The sequence below is a fragment of the Macaca nemestrina genome, chromosome 4, assembly GCF_043159975.1.
Source record: "Macaca nemestrina isolate mMacNem1 chromosome 4, mMacNem.hap1, whole genome shotgun sequence".
In the NCBI taxonomy this organism is placed as follows: Eukaryota; Metazoa; Chordata; class Mammalia; order Primates; family Cercopithecidae; genus Macaca; species Macaca nemestrina.
In genome coordinates, this window is record NC_092128.1 from 93,179,154 (window position 1) to 93,195,927 (window position 16,774).

Below are 16,774 nucleotides of genomic sequence, written 5' to 3' on the forward strand. Positions count from 1 at the left end.
TTGCTGTCACCAGAGCGAGCTCTGGGTCTGTCCGCATGTCACAAGGAGAGCTGTTAGATCAGTCGTCTTCTCTAACCCAGAGGCCTAAATGAGAGGATGAGAAAGAGAAAGGGCCATTGTTTCTGCAGACAGGTTCACCTGAAGAATTTGGACAATGATGCTGGTTTCAGTTTAAAGGGCCTTTGGGAAGGGTTGGCATTAGGAGCAGGGACTGAGGGAGCTTCTAGACTTTTCCACATTACGAGCAGAGTGATTACAAATCAGCTCTGCATATGACAGCACAGACCTCTCTGTGGTGGGTTCTCTTGGGCCAACAGCAGATTTGGAGCCATGGAAGAGTAGGGAGAAATCTCTTCTCATGACCTTCATGTCTTCCTCCTGTAAACCGCATCATATTTCTAACTTCAGATCAAGGGGCCTGACCATCTGCAACTCTTTAGGGAGGACAGCTGGGCCATGCCTCTTCAGGCCTCCCATCCTCCCCTTGTCTTGTCAGCCAGTCGTGCTGGGATCTGACGGCAGCCTTGTGAGAACCGGGCAGGAACTGGCCAGCAAAAGCAGCTATAAATACTCCTCTTGGCAGCCAGCTTCACTTGGGAGCCCACAGCTGAGGGGCGGAGGCCAGCGGGAAGCACCTGCACCTCTTCAGGGCACATCCGAGGCTGGGCCTGGCTTCCCGCCCTCCACCTCTGAATGGGGCTTTAGTCGACCTTTTCCAGCTTGGGGGAAGTCCCCGTGGTGATCCAGCTTCCCAGATGCATGAGCAGGGAGGGCAGGGTTCTCCAAGCCGCCCAACCCCTTTAAACTCAGTCAGAGCTATTTCGCACAAGGGATGATGAAACTGAATAGCTGAGGGTAAATGAGGAGGCAGGAGAGGCGAAGAGGAAGGGAAATAAACTCTTTTATAGAATGCTTTTCTCCTCCTGATTTCACTTGTGTGGGGAAGCGTGAAACAACCACTAATCAGTCTTTCGCCCTGATGAGTCGGAAACTTGACAACTGGAGAGTTTAAAAAAAAATCAATGAATAAATATTTCTTTTTTCGGCTTTATTTATGAAGCATGGGCTAAGAGATCCCTTATAGGCATTTTAAATACCAGAAGCAAGTCACAACAGCAGCTAATGGTCAATTGTAAGTGCAGCTCTGCTGTGCAGTTGTCATTCAAAATGTGACAGTATTTAAAAACTGGGCTGTATATGAGATGAAAGAGTTCAAAGACCCATTGGATGACAGTTCTTATGCTTCGGCAAGTGGAAGAATCACCTGGAACACTTGTTTATGAGGCAGATCCCTGGTCCCTACCCCCTGAGATCTGATCCTATAGATGTGGGCCAGGGCCAAGAACCTGCATTTGAGTCCCTAAGTAATTCCAACCTGGATACTCTGGGACAGGACTGCACTTTGCAAGACATTGCCCTATGCCAGTGGTTCACAAAGTGAGGTCCCCAACCTGGAACCACAGGAAATTTGTTAGAAATATGGATTCTTAGGCCAACCCCAGAAAGACAGAATCAGAAACTTTGAGGACAGGGGCTGACAATCTGTTGTAACACACCTCCAGGTGGTTCTGAAGCCTGCCATAGGTCGATAAACACTGCCCTAAGATTTCTTACAAGCAAGGTGTGCAAACCCTGGAACACTGGCAATTCCAATGTGTAGCCAAGATTGAGAACCACGCCGATGGACACTTCCATTGGAATATGAGTGCTAATCTCACTTCCATAACCCTTACTTTTCAGAGCATTCACCTTTTTGAGCCAAGACTAGAGTTAATAAGGTGAAAGGAAAAGAATGTGGGTTTTGCTTCAGGTAAACGACTCAAGCCTTGGTCCCAAGTTGAACCTCCCTGAACCTCAGTGTTTTCATCTGTGAAATGGAAGGAATGCTGCCTACCCCACAATGGTGCTGTGAAGAGTAATGAGACAGCATCTGGGAAAACACTTAGCCAGTGGCTGGCACATTGTAGAAACTTGATTTTTTATGTCTCGCTCTAAAATAGATATATTTTTTAGTTTAATTGGGGTCTGGAATGAGATTCTTAATTTTTATAGGAATATAGCTTGAGGGTTTACTCTCCAGAGAGCATCAAAAGACTCATTTTAAAATTCATCTCTTGTTTTAGGGTAAATGTCTGAAGAGCTCAGTGAGCACTCTTGATGTTAAAGATGACTGGTAGCCTTAGTATAGAAGCAGCTCTAATTTAGCATAGCCTGGTTCCACTTTGTAACCAGAGTCACTTTCTCTTCTGAGACATCACTGATGTCTCAGTAATGGGCAAAAATCTTATAATATTATTGGGCACTTTGCACAAGCATTTCACTTCCTTAATTGGTCACCATTGCTTATTAAATGCCAGGCCAACTTCCAATACAGTTTGGTGACAGAGGCCTGTCATCAACTATTGTAAAGAAATCACTTCTTGTGTGTGTACTGGTCAGCTGGTAATTCAGTTGGCTGGGAGATCAGTCAGTATTGTACATTTACAGAAGAGTAGATTCAGTAACCACTTTGGCATGAAGCTATGCTGCCTGTGCTTTATATTTTATATAATACATAGTGGTTCTATTGACTTTAAATAAATACTTGACAATGACCGCTTTAATAGATTCTAAAGATGAAATGTCCACAAACACATCGCTTGTAAGGTAAAGTTGACACAAATCACATTTGTGGGAGTAAAGTGGGAACTCATCCAAGTGCAATGATCAAATACTTTTGTTAGGATGGAAGGGTGTTCAGTAAGGTCCTTCATGTAATCAAGACCTGTCATGGTATGCAGCCACAGAACCCAATTTGTTTTACTTGTGGTACCAGCATCCCTTAGGACAGGAAGAGATGGATATACCTAAATTGCATTGCCACCTAGTACTTCGGCAAACACAGAGGACCTGCTAGGTGCAAAGCACATTTACATGCATGACCTCATGTAAGGCTCACAAACAGTTATCACCGTCTCCTTTTTACAGAGGAGCAATTGAGATGCAAAGACACGAAGGCATTGGATAAACGTCATGCAACCCATAGTGGTTTTACTTACCCTAGAAGGGATTTCTTGCTTTCAATTTCTGGTTTGCTTATTCATTCATCTAGTCATCATTCATTTATGGTTTATCATAGTGAGGCAATATTGTTTACTCTCATATCTCCTAAAACAATTTTAGAATACTACATATCCTCTTGAATCTTTTTCAGATGAGACTTCAAGTTTCCCTTCCTGTGTTAAAATAGTTGCAAAGATGTAATTATGGCACATAGTCAATATTGACACTTTACAACAAAATGCTAATGAATGCATTTCTATATGGCCAAAGGAATATAGACACCAATTATATTTTTCCTTTATCCAAAGGGATATAGCTAGCAAGATGTATTTATCGTCTAAAAATTTTAAATACATGAATGATCTTTTTATAGAACTTTTTTCCTGGAACTCATATTTCATTTCCCCAATATTATCTCATTTTAAGGGACCTCATGCTTAAAAATATGTTATCATTCTATTACAATTCTGTGTAGCAATAATATAAATCAAAATGATTTTTTAAATTTCCTATAATCTTAAGGTTTTAGATATTAAAATTTTTCTTCTGGATTGGGTTATCATTAAAATTATGAAGAAATTATTCAGCACAACATAAATATGACAACTTGAGACAACGCAGCATAAAATCAGGAGAGGTATACTTTTTTTTGAACACAGAAAGCAAGCTGGGCAAGGAGAACCTTTCTCATGATATCTCCCTGCAGGCATCTTCTCAGGCCAATCTTACTAGGAAAAAGCACATGTGGAAGTCTGGGATATGGAAATTAATTCTCTGAGATACACCCATTCTTGCATACCCCAGCTGGAGGGCTGCTTCTCTGGGAGCCAAAAGCACAGAAGGTCCTTGAGGGGCCATGGGACACATGAACAAGCAACCAAGCGTAAGTTAGACACGCCAAGCATTGTGTCTGGTAGAGATGAAGTAAGAGATAGGCACCATTCGTAATCTTTTAAATTGTTTAAGTTTTTAATTTAGGGGTACATAGTAGGTGTATATATTCATGGGGTACACGAGATGTTTTGATACAGGCATGCAACGTGTGATAATCACATAATGGAGAATGGGGTACCCATCCCAAGGATTTATCCGTTGTGTTACAAACAGTCCAATTACACTCTTTTAGATTTTTTTAAATGTATGATTAAATTATTATTGGCTATAGTCACCCTGTTGTGTTATCAAATAGTGGGTCTTATTCATTCTTTCTATTTTTTTGTACCCATTAACCATTCCCACCCCCTGATCTCCATCCCAAGCACTACCCTTCCCAGCCTCTGGTAACCATCCTTCTACTCTCTATCTCCATGAGTTCAATTGTTTTGATGTTCAGATCCCACAAATAAGTGAGAACATGCAATGTTTGTCTTTCTATGATTGGCTTATTTCACTTAACATAATGATCTCCAGTTAAATTCATGTTGTTGGAAATGACAGGATCTCATCCTTTATTATGGCTGAATAGTACTCCATTGTACATAAGTACCACATTTTATCCATTCATCTGTTGATGGACTCAGGTTGGTTCCAAAATCTTGGCTATTGTAAACAGTGCTTCAAAAAACATGAGAGTGCAGATGTCTCTCTTTGATATACTAATTTCCTTTCTTTTGGGTATATACCCACCCAGCAGCGGGATTGCTGGATCCTATGGTAACTCTATTTTTAGTTTTTTGAGGAATCTCCAAACTTTTCTTCATAGTGGCTGTACTAATTTACATTCCCACCAACAGTATACAAGGATTTGCTTTTCTCCGTATCTTTGCCAGCATTTGTTACTGCCTGTCTTTTGGATATAAGCCATTTTAACTGGGGTGAGATGACATCTCATTGTAGTTTTGATTTGCATTTCTCTGATGATCAATGATGTTGAGCACTTTTTCATATACCTGTCTGCCATTTGCGTGTCTTTTGAGAAATGTCTATTCAGATCTTTTGCCCGTTTGAAAATTGGATTAGATTTTTTTCCTAGAGAGTTGTTTGAGCTCCTTTTATATTCTGGTTATTAACCCCTTGTCAGATAGGTAACTTGCAAATATTTTCTCCCATTCTGTAGGTTGTCTCTTTGTTGTTTCCTTTGCAGTACAGAAACTTTTTAATTTGATGTGATCCCATTTGTCCATTTTTGCTTTGGTTGCCTGTGCTTGTGGAGTATTACTCAAGAAACTTTTGCCCAATGTCCTGGAGAGTTTCCTCAATGTTTTTTTGTAGTAGTTTCATAACTTGGGATCTTAGATTTAAGTGTCTAATCCATCTTGATTTGAGTTTTGTATATGGTTTGAGATAGGGGTCTAGTTTCATTCTTCTGCATATGGATATCCAGTTTTCTTAGCACCATTTTCTTAGCACCATTGAAGAGATTGACTTTTCCCCAGTATACGTTCTTGCCACCCTTGTTGAAAATAAGTTCACTGTAGGTGTCTGAATTTGTTTCTGGGTTTTCTATTCTGTTTCATTGGTCTATGTGTCTGTTTTTATGCAAGTTACATGCTCTTTTGGTTACTTAGGTAATGTGATTCCTCTAGTTTTGTTCTTTTTGCTTAGGATGGCTTTGGCCATGGGTCTTTTGTGGTTCCATATAAATTTTAGTTTATTTCTATTTCTGTGAAGAATGTCATTGGCATTTTGATAGGGATTGCATTAAATCTGTAGTAGTATGGACATTTTAACAATATCGATTATTCCTATCCATGAACATGGAATATTTTTCTATTTTGGAGTGTCCTCTTCAATTTCTTTCATCAGTGTTTTACAGTTTTCATTATACAGATCTTTCACTTCTTTGGTTAATTCCTAGGTATTTAATTTTGTGACTACTGAAAATGGAGGCCTGGCGCAGTGGCTCATGCTTGCAATCCCAGCACCTTGGGAGGCTGAGTTAGGCAGATCACCTGAGGTCAGGAGTTCAAGATAAGCCTGGCTAACATGGTGAAACCCTGTCTCCACTACAGATACAAAAAAATTAGCCAGGCGTGGTGGCACATACCTGTAATCACAGCTAGTCAGGAGGCTGAGGCACAAGAATTGTTTAAAGTCAGGAGGCAGAGGTTGCAGTGAGCCGAGATTGCGTCACTGTACTCCAGCATGGGCAACAGAGACTCTGTCTCAAAAAAAAAAGAAAAGAAAAATTACTTTTTCAGATTTTTCATTATTGGCATTTTGTATGTTGATTTTATATCCTGCAGCTTTACTGAATTTATCAGTTTCAATAGTTTTGTGAAGTCTTAAAGTTTTTCCAAATATAAGATCACATCATCTGCAAACAAGGACAATTTGACTTTTTCCTTTCCAATTTGGATGCCCTTTCTTTCTCTTATCTGATTGCTCTAGCTAGGACTTCCAGTATTACTTTGAATAACAGTGATGAACGTGGGTATCCTTGTCATGTTCTAGATCTTAGAGAAAAGGTTTTGTTTTTCCCCATTTAATATAATATAGTTGTTGGTCTGTCACATATGGCTTTTATTATGTTGAGGTATATTTTATCTCCAGTTTTTTTGAGGACTTTTATCATGAAGGGATGTTGAATTTTATCAAATAATTTTTCAGCATCAATTGAAATATGGTTTTCATCCTTCATTCTGTTGATATATCATATTTATTGATTTGTGTATGTCGAACAACCTTGCATCCTGGGGATAAATCCCACTTGGTCATGACAAATGATTTTTCTAATATATTGAATTTGGTTTGCTATTATTTTGTTGAGGATTTTTGCAGCAATATTCATAGGTATTGGCCTGTAGTGTTTTGTGGTTTTTAAAAAATGTATCTTTGTCTGGTTTTAGTATCAGAGTAATATTGGCCACTTAGAATGAGTTCGGAAGTGCCCTCCTCTATTTTTTGCATTAGCTTAAGCAGGATTGGTATTAGTGGTTCTTTAAATGTTTGGTAGAATTCAGCAGTGAAGCTATTGGGTCCCAGGCTTTTCTTCACTGGGATTCATTAGTAAATTTAAGCAGAGGAAATCCAGTATAAAGAATTGACAACTAGACAAAGGATGATTAACTCCCAAAAAGCATAAAGGAAAAGTTTAAGATATAATTGAGGTAGAAATTACAGAAGGCTGCTACCACCCTTGACTGAAGGAAGGGTAAGTAAGGAAAGACTCTGGAAGACAGGGCGTGGCTGCTGCGGGAAAGAAGAAACAGGCTGCCAGAGTGCTCGTCACAGCACCATGAGAACTGTCACCACTGAAATGAACGCTCCTGCGACCCTCCACACTCCAATCTGCTCACGCTTGTGTGGGAAACGGAAAGTGTCCCTTTCCTGCCTTTAGCTTTGCAGGCTCCCTGCAGCGCCCTCTATTGGCAGACCCCCCCCCCCGCTCCACCCACGGCCCAGATTCTACCCCGCCCGCCCCCCACAGCCCAGATTCTAGCTTCAGGATCACAAAGCAAGACAAAAAGGCCGGTTTGGAGCTGCAAGGCAATAGATTAACAACTGGAACAAACGTCAAGAGAAAAGTACAGTTAAAGGATTACAGAGAAGGGATAAATGACTTTTACTGCCTCCTCTCTCCAAATCAATAGATTGATAGTCTGGGTCCTGAGCGAACTCCTTCAGTCTGGGGGTAAAAACTGCAGAGTAAACAGGAACTAAATGGCTCCCTTGCAGTGATGCCCAGGGCTGAGAATCTTACCCCAAGCTCAAGAAATCTTGACTTTTCTATGCATGCATAGGGAGCCCGTTTTCTCATGTGTTCAGGAAGAACGACCAGGATTTCTGAGGTGAGAATTATTTATCTGTCTTCCTGGCAGTCACTCATCCCAATACCAGTCCCTGGAGATTGCTTCACTGCTGAGCTTTTTCCCCTTTGAATCCTGCCCAAGAAGAGTAGGAAGGCAGGGAACAAGGGATAAACTATTTTGATTTCTCATATTTCTGCTCTGTTTTGAAGTGAAACAACTTCATACAGCCCCCAGATTGGCACAGGTTCCCCCTTCCACCAACTCCCCTGCAGTCTTTCTCACTGTAGTCAGGAAGACATTATTTTAAAAAATTCATGTCAGTGCCAACCAACTGCGACAGGATTTTATTTCAAAAATCATTCTGTTGGCTTCCCTTGTATGAAACTCTCTGCCATATTCTATAAAACACTCCATTACCCATTTCAACCATCTTTAGAAAGAAGCCTTCTGAAAGGCCACATGATGTGCAGAAAGTACACTGGCTTAGGGTAGGAGGCTGAGGCATTTCCATTTCCAGCACCAACTGTGCTATGTGCATGAGAAAAATCACTCGGTTTCTCATTGCCTCCCTCAGCATCTCCCCTGAACTCTACAGAGACTTTTTTTTACAGTCATTGACCTCAGAGAGGTTGTAAAGTACCATATTCGTGTTGTTGAGATGGAAAGGACCAAGGGAATCTGTTAGGGCAGCTCTTGTCTACACAGCTCTGCACCCGAAGCTGTTTTCTGTGACTTTTAATTTATGTTACTTTTTGAAGTTTTGTTTTTAAAATTAGGACATAATATAAAATACACAAATTGATGACCTTTTTGCATAAATATATACCTATGTAACAACCTTTGATCAAAACATAACATCACATAACCCAAAAAGATCTCTTGTGTCCCTTCTTAGTCAATATACATCCCTGTCCCTAGATGTAACCACTATTCCGTCTACCATTGACATAGAGTTGTTGTATCTCTTCTCAAATTGTATCTCTTCATATAAATGAAGTCTTACAGTATATATCCTTTTGCATCTGGCTTACTTCACCTAATACTGTCTATGAGATTTTTCTACAAGTAGTTCCCTCCTTTGTATTGCCGGGTAGTATTCCATTGTATGAATATACAGCAATGTATCCATTCTGCTGTTGGTGGACATTTGGGTGGTTTCTAGTTTGGGACTATTATGAATAAAGCTTCTATGACCATTCTTGGACATGTCTATTGGTGGACACATACATTTTTCTTGGGTATTGTATCAGTCCAATCAGAAGAGCAAAATCATGTAATAATTTGCATAGGAAAAGTTTAATATAACAAATGTTTATTACAGGGATAACAAGGGATTGGCTAGTAAGAAGCAAAGAGAAATCTAAAGAATGCAGAAAGAACAGAGATAAGGAGCAATTACCAGCTCTAGGGGTGAGAGAGAACTCTCAAGAAAGACCCACCTCCAACCCCTGCCTCAGGCCTGAGATACAGATCTTATTGGAGAGTGCATGGACATGGTTCACCAAATAATAGAGAAGTCACTGTAGTGCTGTACTGGTGGAATCTTCTGGAAATATGCCCTCTGGAAGTTTCTGGAAATTCATCATCTAGGGTGCCAGAGACAGTTTTTCAGAGGGCATTGTTGTACATGAGACACTTACTACAAAACTGACCGAAAGAGTAACCCAGAGAAGCTATAAGCCACTGGATGGTGCTGGCTGCCATGCACTGCAGGAGCTGAGAGCTGGAGAAGCCCCAAGTGCTACAGGAGCTGGCTGCTGGAGAGGCTGCACATGCTGCAGGTGCTGGAGAAGCCATGTGTATTTTAGGAGCTGTGCACGGCCACGGCTGCAGGTGCTGCAGGAGCTGGATGCTAGAGAAGCACCTTGCAGGAGCCTGGGGAGTGAGCATAGTGGAACCAGGAAGCAAAATTCTTCTCCTGCAATGTCTCATCAGCAACCTCTACTGACCAAGCTTCAGTACCAGCTGGCAAAGAAAATATTTAAAATATATACATATTTTTTGAGATGGAGTCTTGCTCTGTCACCCAGGCTGGAGTGCAGTGGTGTGATCTCAGCTCACTGCAACCTCTGCCTCCCAGGTTCAAGTGATTCTCCTGTCTCAGCCTCCTGAGTAGCTGGGACTACAGGCACATGCTACCACACCCAGCTAATTTTTGTATTTTTAGTAGAGACAGGGTTTCACTATGTTGGCCAGGATGGTCTTGATCTCTTGACCTCATGATCCACCCACCTCGGCCTCCCAAAGTGCTGGGATTATAGGCGTGAGTCACTGTGCCCAGCCTTAAAAATATTTTAAAAGCTCACAGAGCAGTCAGAAAGGGTCAGTTCATTGTTGAGACAATAAATCAGGAACTGGCACAGGTATACACATAGAAGAGGACCTGCTGGGTCAGAGTTGTTACAAATTCAGCGTTAATGGATTTTGCCAGTTTTCCAAAGAGTTGCACCAATTTACAATCTCATGAATAATGTAGAATTCCAGTTGCTTCATAATGCTTGCCAATACTTGATATTGTCAGTTTTTCTAATTTTAGACATTCTGGTGAGTATGAAGTGGCATTTCATTGTGATTTTATTTAGCATTTTCCTTAATGAGTAAAGATGTTGAGCAGCTTTTCATATGCTTGTTAGGTATTTGGATACCCTCTTTAGCAAACTCGTTGAAGTCCACTCCCCATTTTTCATTAAGTTGTCTTTTTCTTATTGATTTGTAGTTTTATATATTCTGAATTTGAGTCCTTTATCGGATATATATATATTGCAAATAACTTTTCCCAACATGTGGTTTGCCTATACTACCTTAATAAATATATTCACAGAGGCAGAAGATCAAAATACTGTGTCTTCCAATGTGCTATTTCTCACATATCAATGGTCACCGAGTCATGGTGACATGCTTATATAACTGGAATAAAATAATCTTTTGGAATTCATCTGTGCACTTGCCTAAGAAGGCAAATGAGTATTTCAAGAATCTTCCTGGCCAGGCATGGTGGCTCATGCCTGTAATTCCAGCACTTTGGGAGGCCAAGGAGGGCAGATCACGAGGTCAGGAGATCAAGACCGTCCTGGCTAATACGGTGAAACCCCATCTCTACTAAAAATATAAAAAATTAGCCAGGCATGGTGGTGGGCACCTGTAGTCCCAGCTACTTATGAGGCTGAGGTAGGAGAATGGCGTGAGCCCGGGAGGCAGAGCTTGCAGTGAGCCAAGATTGCGCCACTGCACTCCAGCCTGGGCGACAGCGAGACTCCATCTCAAAAAAAAAAAAAAAAAAAAAAAATTCTTCCTAATCCATTTAAAATATTTGTTCTCCTTTTATTCCGCCAGTTCAATTACTGCAAATATTTCTGAAAATGAGGAAAACATTCATGGTTTGGATTAATTATGGCCATTTCTGTTAGAATCAGATTGTCTTCCTCAATTTCCAAGAAAGAAATCCTGCTTAAAAACCAACAGTGTGATAATGCCGCTTCTAAGCATTCCAGTGGCAACTCTCCTTCCCTGTCATGGTGCTTTATAATTATTGGTTGTTTTTCCTTTTTACCATTATGCTCCTTGAAAGCAGGAACCAAGCATTCTTATTCATCTTTATAACCCCAGGGCTAGCCCAGGAACTGGTGTGTCCTATGTACTCAGTGAATGTTCCTTGAATATCTCAATTTAGTCACAGTAATCATCTATTCCAGATGTGAGTTGAGACACAAACTGAATTTTTACTTACGCCCATTTTGAATGGATGTTGGTGCTGATGATAGATAAAGGGAAAGATGGGAATCTGAAAGAAATGTCTGACTCCTTGAGTCACTGAAAAAAGGGAAATTAGAAACCCCAGCCAACCCTTTCGAAATGAAAACTGATAAAGAGGAAGAAAAGAGAATCTGGTTTAGGCCAAGAAGGGAACAGAAGGAATCGGACATAGTGCCACAGGGATGGCTAGCTGGGAGAGAGAGTAAAGCAGAGGGTAACAGCCAATCTGGGAACCGCTTAGCGGAACTTGCCAAACCCAGCTGCATGTAAGATTCACCCTGGCTCCACCGCAGACCACCTGATTCAGAATGGGGGTGGGACAGGCAGCTATATATAGATATATGTATCCTGGGTGGTTCTGATGCTTGACAAACATTGAGAATGTCTGCTCTACAGCAAAGTGAAGCTGGAGAGCGTCTTCCAAATATTGACCCTGATGTCTGTGTTAACAAAAGGCTGAGTCTCTAAATGTCCTGGGATAAATCCAGAGGCTCCACCAATTAGAGGTCTGGGTGCTGCGAAGTTAGCATTAGATCTCAGGGTAGGTTTAGGCTTCTGGTACTGAGGACTTAATTGTCTTTCACTGTAAACAGAAAAGCTGTAAAAGGGAGTTCTGATCTTTAATTGGGGGTGCAAAAAATAAATTAGGAATTAGGAAGGAGAAAAGATGACTACCCTAAGTAAAATGCCACAATTAGCCAACTGTATTCCTTTTTTGCTGTAATTGTTACAATTAGTCAATTGTGGCCCAATTGCACCCTTCACACCGTGGTGAAGCCATTGTAGTAATTAAAAGGTTAAGGTTGAGAAATGGAGGGCCTTTAGTGCCAAGGCTAGGAGAGCAGCTGCCCACCAATCATAACTGCACACTAGGAAATTTGTTCCTGAGGTAAGTGGCTTCACTAGTGAATCAGCCTCACCTTTAAAATTCTACAGTTCTATGATATACACTGTAAGATGTGAAGTAATGGTTATTTTTGAATCTGAGTTTTCTTGCTAATGCCAGTTTGCCTTCCTAAGTCACACTTTCCATGTGACTATAACTGGCAGTTGCTGGAAGGGCTTGGGCCAAGCACAGAGAACTAGAAAACCTATGGGAAAGTTTTAAACTTTGTGAACCTGAAGTTCAGATAGAAAGTGCAAAGTCAACTGCAAGGTCCTCACCTGCCCACATAATGACATGGTATTAGAAAATGAAAACCAAGGAGCTTAAAATACATTGTCATTATTGGCATTACTCTGCACTGAAATCTGCACTGGGGATTCTTTGTCCCCAAAACACCAACAGGATAAACCAGCTCTCCCACCACTTCCCATCCCAGCCAAATTCACCCAGCCAAACATACAACAGCTGAATTTATTGTAAGTCCAGATGAGCCATTCCAATAAGTCGTTAGGGTTAGGCTTACTTCTAAGAACACCGACAATATAATCTAGCTGAAGGAGAAAAAGCTACATCATTTTGACCATGGGGAGCTCTACTTCTTCATTCAATAAACTTATCCAGTGACAACTATGTGCCAGGCACAGTGCTGGGTGCCAAAATCACAGAGGAAAAAATGTGATCCCATGGACGTGAATATGAGGAAGAAACAGAGAGAGAAACAAATGTATTAGTGTACTAAAGTACAATGGCAGAGAAATGCACAGGGGGCCATGGGAGCAGTAGAGGCTCAGAGCCAGAGAAGATTGTAACCAGGGATGAGGAGGAGTTGATGCCTCAGTGGAATCTTAAAGGAGAGGTGGAGACAAAGGTGACCTGAAGCACTTGTACTGGCTTGTGAGATCCAACGCATTTTTTCCCATTTCTGCATTCAGTGGCCAGATTTGTAGCTTGAAGTCAGCAGTGGTATGAATATTTATACCTCAGAGGCAAACTCTGCATATCAAGATTTTTCTCCTCTTGAGTCAGTTGTTAAACACTAAACAGCACACCCCTGGGTAGGCCGCAGCCAGATGGAGGGCGGGCATTTTGGACAAGGGTACACCTTAAGCCAGGCCATGGAAGCCCCAAAAAGCTTGGAGGGGGACTATAGGACTTTAGCTTTTCTAGGCTGTAAAGTGCACAGCTGCAATGGCAGGAGATAAAACAGAAAGACAGCCAAGGGCTAGATTGTGGAGGGCATTGCATGTCATGTTAAGGAGTTTCTACTTTTATCCTGGAGGAGATGCATGGGCAAAGAAGTTTTAAGCTAGGGTGTGATATGCTTTTTTTTTTTTTTTTTTTTTTTTTTTTTTTTTTTTTTTGAGACATCCTAGTTTACAACCACCAATGCCTCTCCTTGATAAGTATCTTATACAAACTAAATTGAGATAAAAGAGTATTTGTTCCTAAAATCACCCGTAAAGTCAAAAATAAACAAACAATAAAGAAAAGAAAACCTCCAGCAATTGACTTTGGCTCACCTTGTCCAACGGCAGTGACTCTCAGCAAGTCAGACCCGTGGAGGTTGGGGACTCCTATTTGACACGCTCCATGCTGTTTCCTCTGAGCTATTTGCACTTTAGTTAGTGCAGAAAATGTCACTCCTCTAGAGCATAGGCACAGGCTTTGATTCAATTTCATGATTCTAGCAAAGGACAGGCCTCAGCTTTTAAGCTTGGGGCTGTTGCCCATTTGCCCTATAAACTTCTTATTTAATTTCGTATCTGGCCAAAACAGATAAAGACAGGGTCATCTGAAAGACGAGGAAGCTGTCATGGGCTTTCCTTGCAGTGTTTTGAATGTAGCTTCACGTTTTCAGTGTCAACTTTAAAGGAATTGCTTTGTACCTTGATTCTAAACCTTATGTTGGCAAAAGACCTCAGATTATGATTGGGTACCACAGCCATAAGACCTGAGTAATGATGTCTAAATTTTCCAATTATGAAAATGTCCATTTTAACAAAACAACAAAATATGGCAAAAGTTACACATATAGTAAATGATTTCTGTATTTCCCCTGTTTATGACAGTTTCCATATCCTCTCCTCCTGGCACAAAGAAAGTGAGCCAGCCTGTGTCTCACTTCTCAGCATTATGTTGGGCCATTATCCTGCCAGGATTGTTCCAACATCCTTTTTTAAAACCCATATCATAAATTTATGCCAGACTCCATCCTTACCCCCGTTATGGGTCCTGTCCTCAGGACTCTCATTAACACTACACCCCACACCCTCAGTGAGCACAGCATGAATTTTCCTATTCAGCATTGCAGGCAATTCTCTTTCCATTTTGGTTCATTTCTAGTGACATTTAGTTTCATTATCCAGTTTCCCACCACAATAGCGTAATTTGGTTCAGGTTGGTGGCCTGTGGAATGTGTAGAAGTTTAGGTCCAATCATTAAACGGAGGAATTTAGAAGACTATATGATATGAGGAAAGGCTGGATGTGGTGGCTCACACCATCCTAGCACTCTGGGAGGTCAAGGTGGGAGGATTGCTTGAGCCCAGGAATTTGAAACCAGCCCAGGTAACATAGTGAAACTTCGACTCTACAAAAATGTTTTAAAAAGATTAGCTGGGCATGGTGGTGTGTGCCCATAGTCCTAGCTATGGGGTAGAGGTGGAGGAGAGCTGAGATGGGAGGATCACTTGAGCCTGGGAGGTCAACGCTGCAGTGAGCTATGATTGCACCACTGCACTCGAGTCTGGGCAACAGGGTAAGACCCTGTTTCAAAACAAACAAAGGATACAGGGAAACTTTTATATGGTTCCCTGGGGCTAAGGGAGATCATTCAAGGAAGTACAAATTTGAAAGGGTTCCCCTAGTTTAGGTGAGGTTCAGCCTACTAGACAGCAGAGATGGTTGACATGGAGCTCATCTGGAGTTGCTGGGTAAATCAGGGCACTCTCCAGTGTGCTAGCTGGGGAGCTGGCCATCAGGCCTGCTGGCCTGGACATACTGTGGGAGTCCAAGGCCAGCAGGGGCAGGAGCTCTTAAGAGCGCACAGGCAGCGAGGCCTCTGGTTTTCATCCGAGACCGCTGCAGAAAGGTCATTGCTACACCAAGGGTGCAAGCTTGCAGAGGGATGACACTCAGGGCCTGAGGCTGGGGGAGGTTCCACCAAAAGCCATCATACTCACACCAACTCCTGAACCACCCCGGAGACAGCAGCAGACTTCCTCCTCAGTGACCCTCCTGTGCCCTCTACTGAAAAAGCTGCACACTTTCAGCTCATTATATACATATACGCATGTGTATACATGTATATAATGAGATATACCTTTTGATTGTATTACTGACTTTAAAGGAGAAATACTTAAAGGAATCTTGTTGCTTATCACAGAGCATACGTTAAAGAGTGCATTTTGAGCTGAGAGGCAATACATTGATAAATGACACAGGAGACCCAACATTTGAAAAACTGCTGCTTTCCTGGGTGTGTCAGCTCCACATCACAGAGCAGCTAGCTGTGTTGGATTGCTCATACCATCCACGGGCTTCAAGGAATTGCTTACCACTTATTCTGGGTGTCAAATAGGAGCACTAGACTGTGACTGCAGCTCTGAAGAGGGTCGCTTCAGTTTCCGACGGTTTCAAGGTGGCAGCGCTCTGTACACTCATTCACTCCTTTCAGTCACTGAGGAACTTTTTTTTTCTTTTGCGAAGGAGTCTCACTCTGCTGCCCAGGCTAGGGTACAATGGCACGATCTCAGCTCACTGCAACCTCTGCCTCCTGGGTTCAAGAGATTCTCCCTGCCTCAGCCCCCTGATAGCTAGCATTACAGGCGCCCGCCACCACGCCCAGCTAATTTTTGTATTTTTAGCAGAGATGGGGTTTCACCATGTTGGCCAGGCTGGTCTTGAACTCCTGACCTCAGGTGATCTGCCTGCCTCGGCCTCCCAAAGTGCTGGGATTACAGGCGTGAGCCACTGTGGCTGACCCACTGAAGGAACTCTGAGCAATTCTGCTCCAGCATTTGACTGACCTTCCCCAAAGCAGTTACAGGTCATTTTTCCAAGATGCTCAGACTTCTGCAGTTTCAGAATATTGGATTACACCACGTGCTCTACTTTCCACTGTCTTTCTGGGAACACAAACAGGCTCTGATGTGGTAGCTTGATTCTCTTCATGGTGCAAACAAGCTCCTATCACCAGAGGCTGTGGTTCAGAGCCCAGGTCCTAAACCAGATATACCCTATTCCAGCATTTACTTAAATTGTGTGTTAAGTCATTGGAACCTCAGTTTTCTCATGTATGAAATGGGGATAAAAAGCACCTGCCCACATGACTTAGGATTACGTGAGATCATCTGTGCAAAGTACAAAGTACTTGAAACTTACCAGCCGCGTAGTAAACACTT

The 16,774-nt window shown here is 41.9% G+C and overlaps 1 long non-coding RNA gene across 2 annotated transcripts in view; it reads right to left on the bottom strand.

The window, feature by feature from the left end:
* The window catches only part of LOC112425496 (uncharacterized), a 109,620-nt gene that overhangs the window by 33,369 nt on the left and 59,477 nt on the right, over nucleotides 1-16,774 (bottom strand). For both annotated transcript variants that reach the window (XR_003016573.2, XR_011622227.1), the window contains 2 exons: nucleotides 6,029-6,142; nucleotides 3,039-3,215 (listed from right to left, as the gene is read on the bottom strand). This is a non-coding gene — a long non-coding RNA (uncharacterized lncRNA). The remainder of the gene's footprint in view (nucleotides 1-3,038; nucleotides 3,216-6,028; nucleotides 6,143-16,774) is intronic.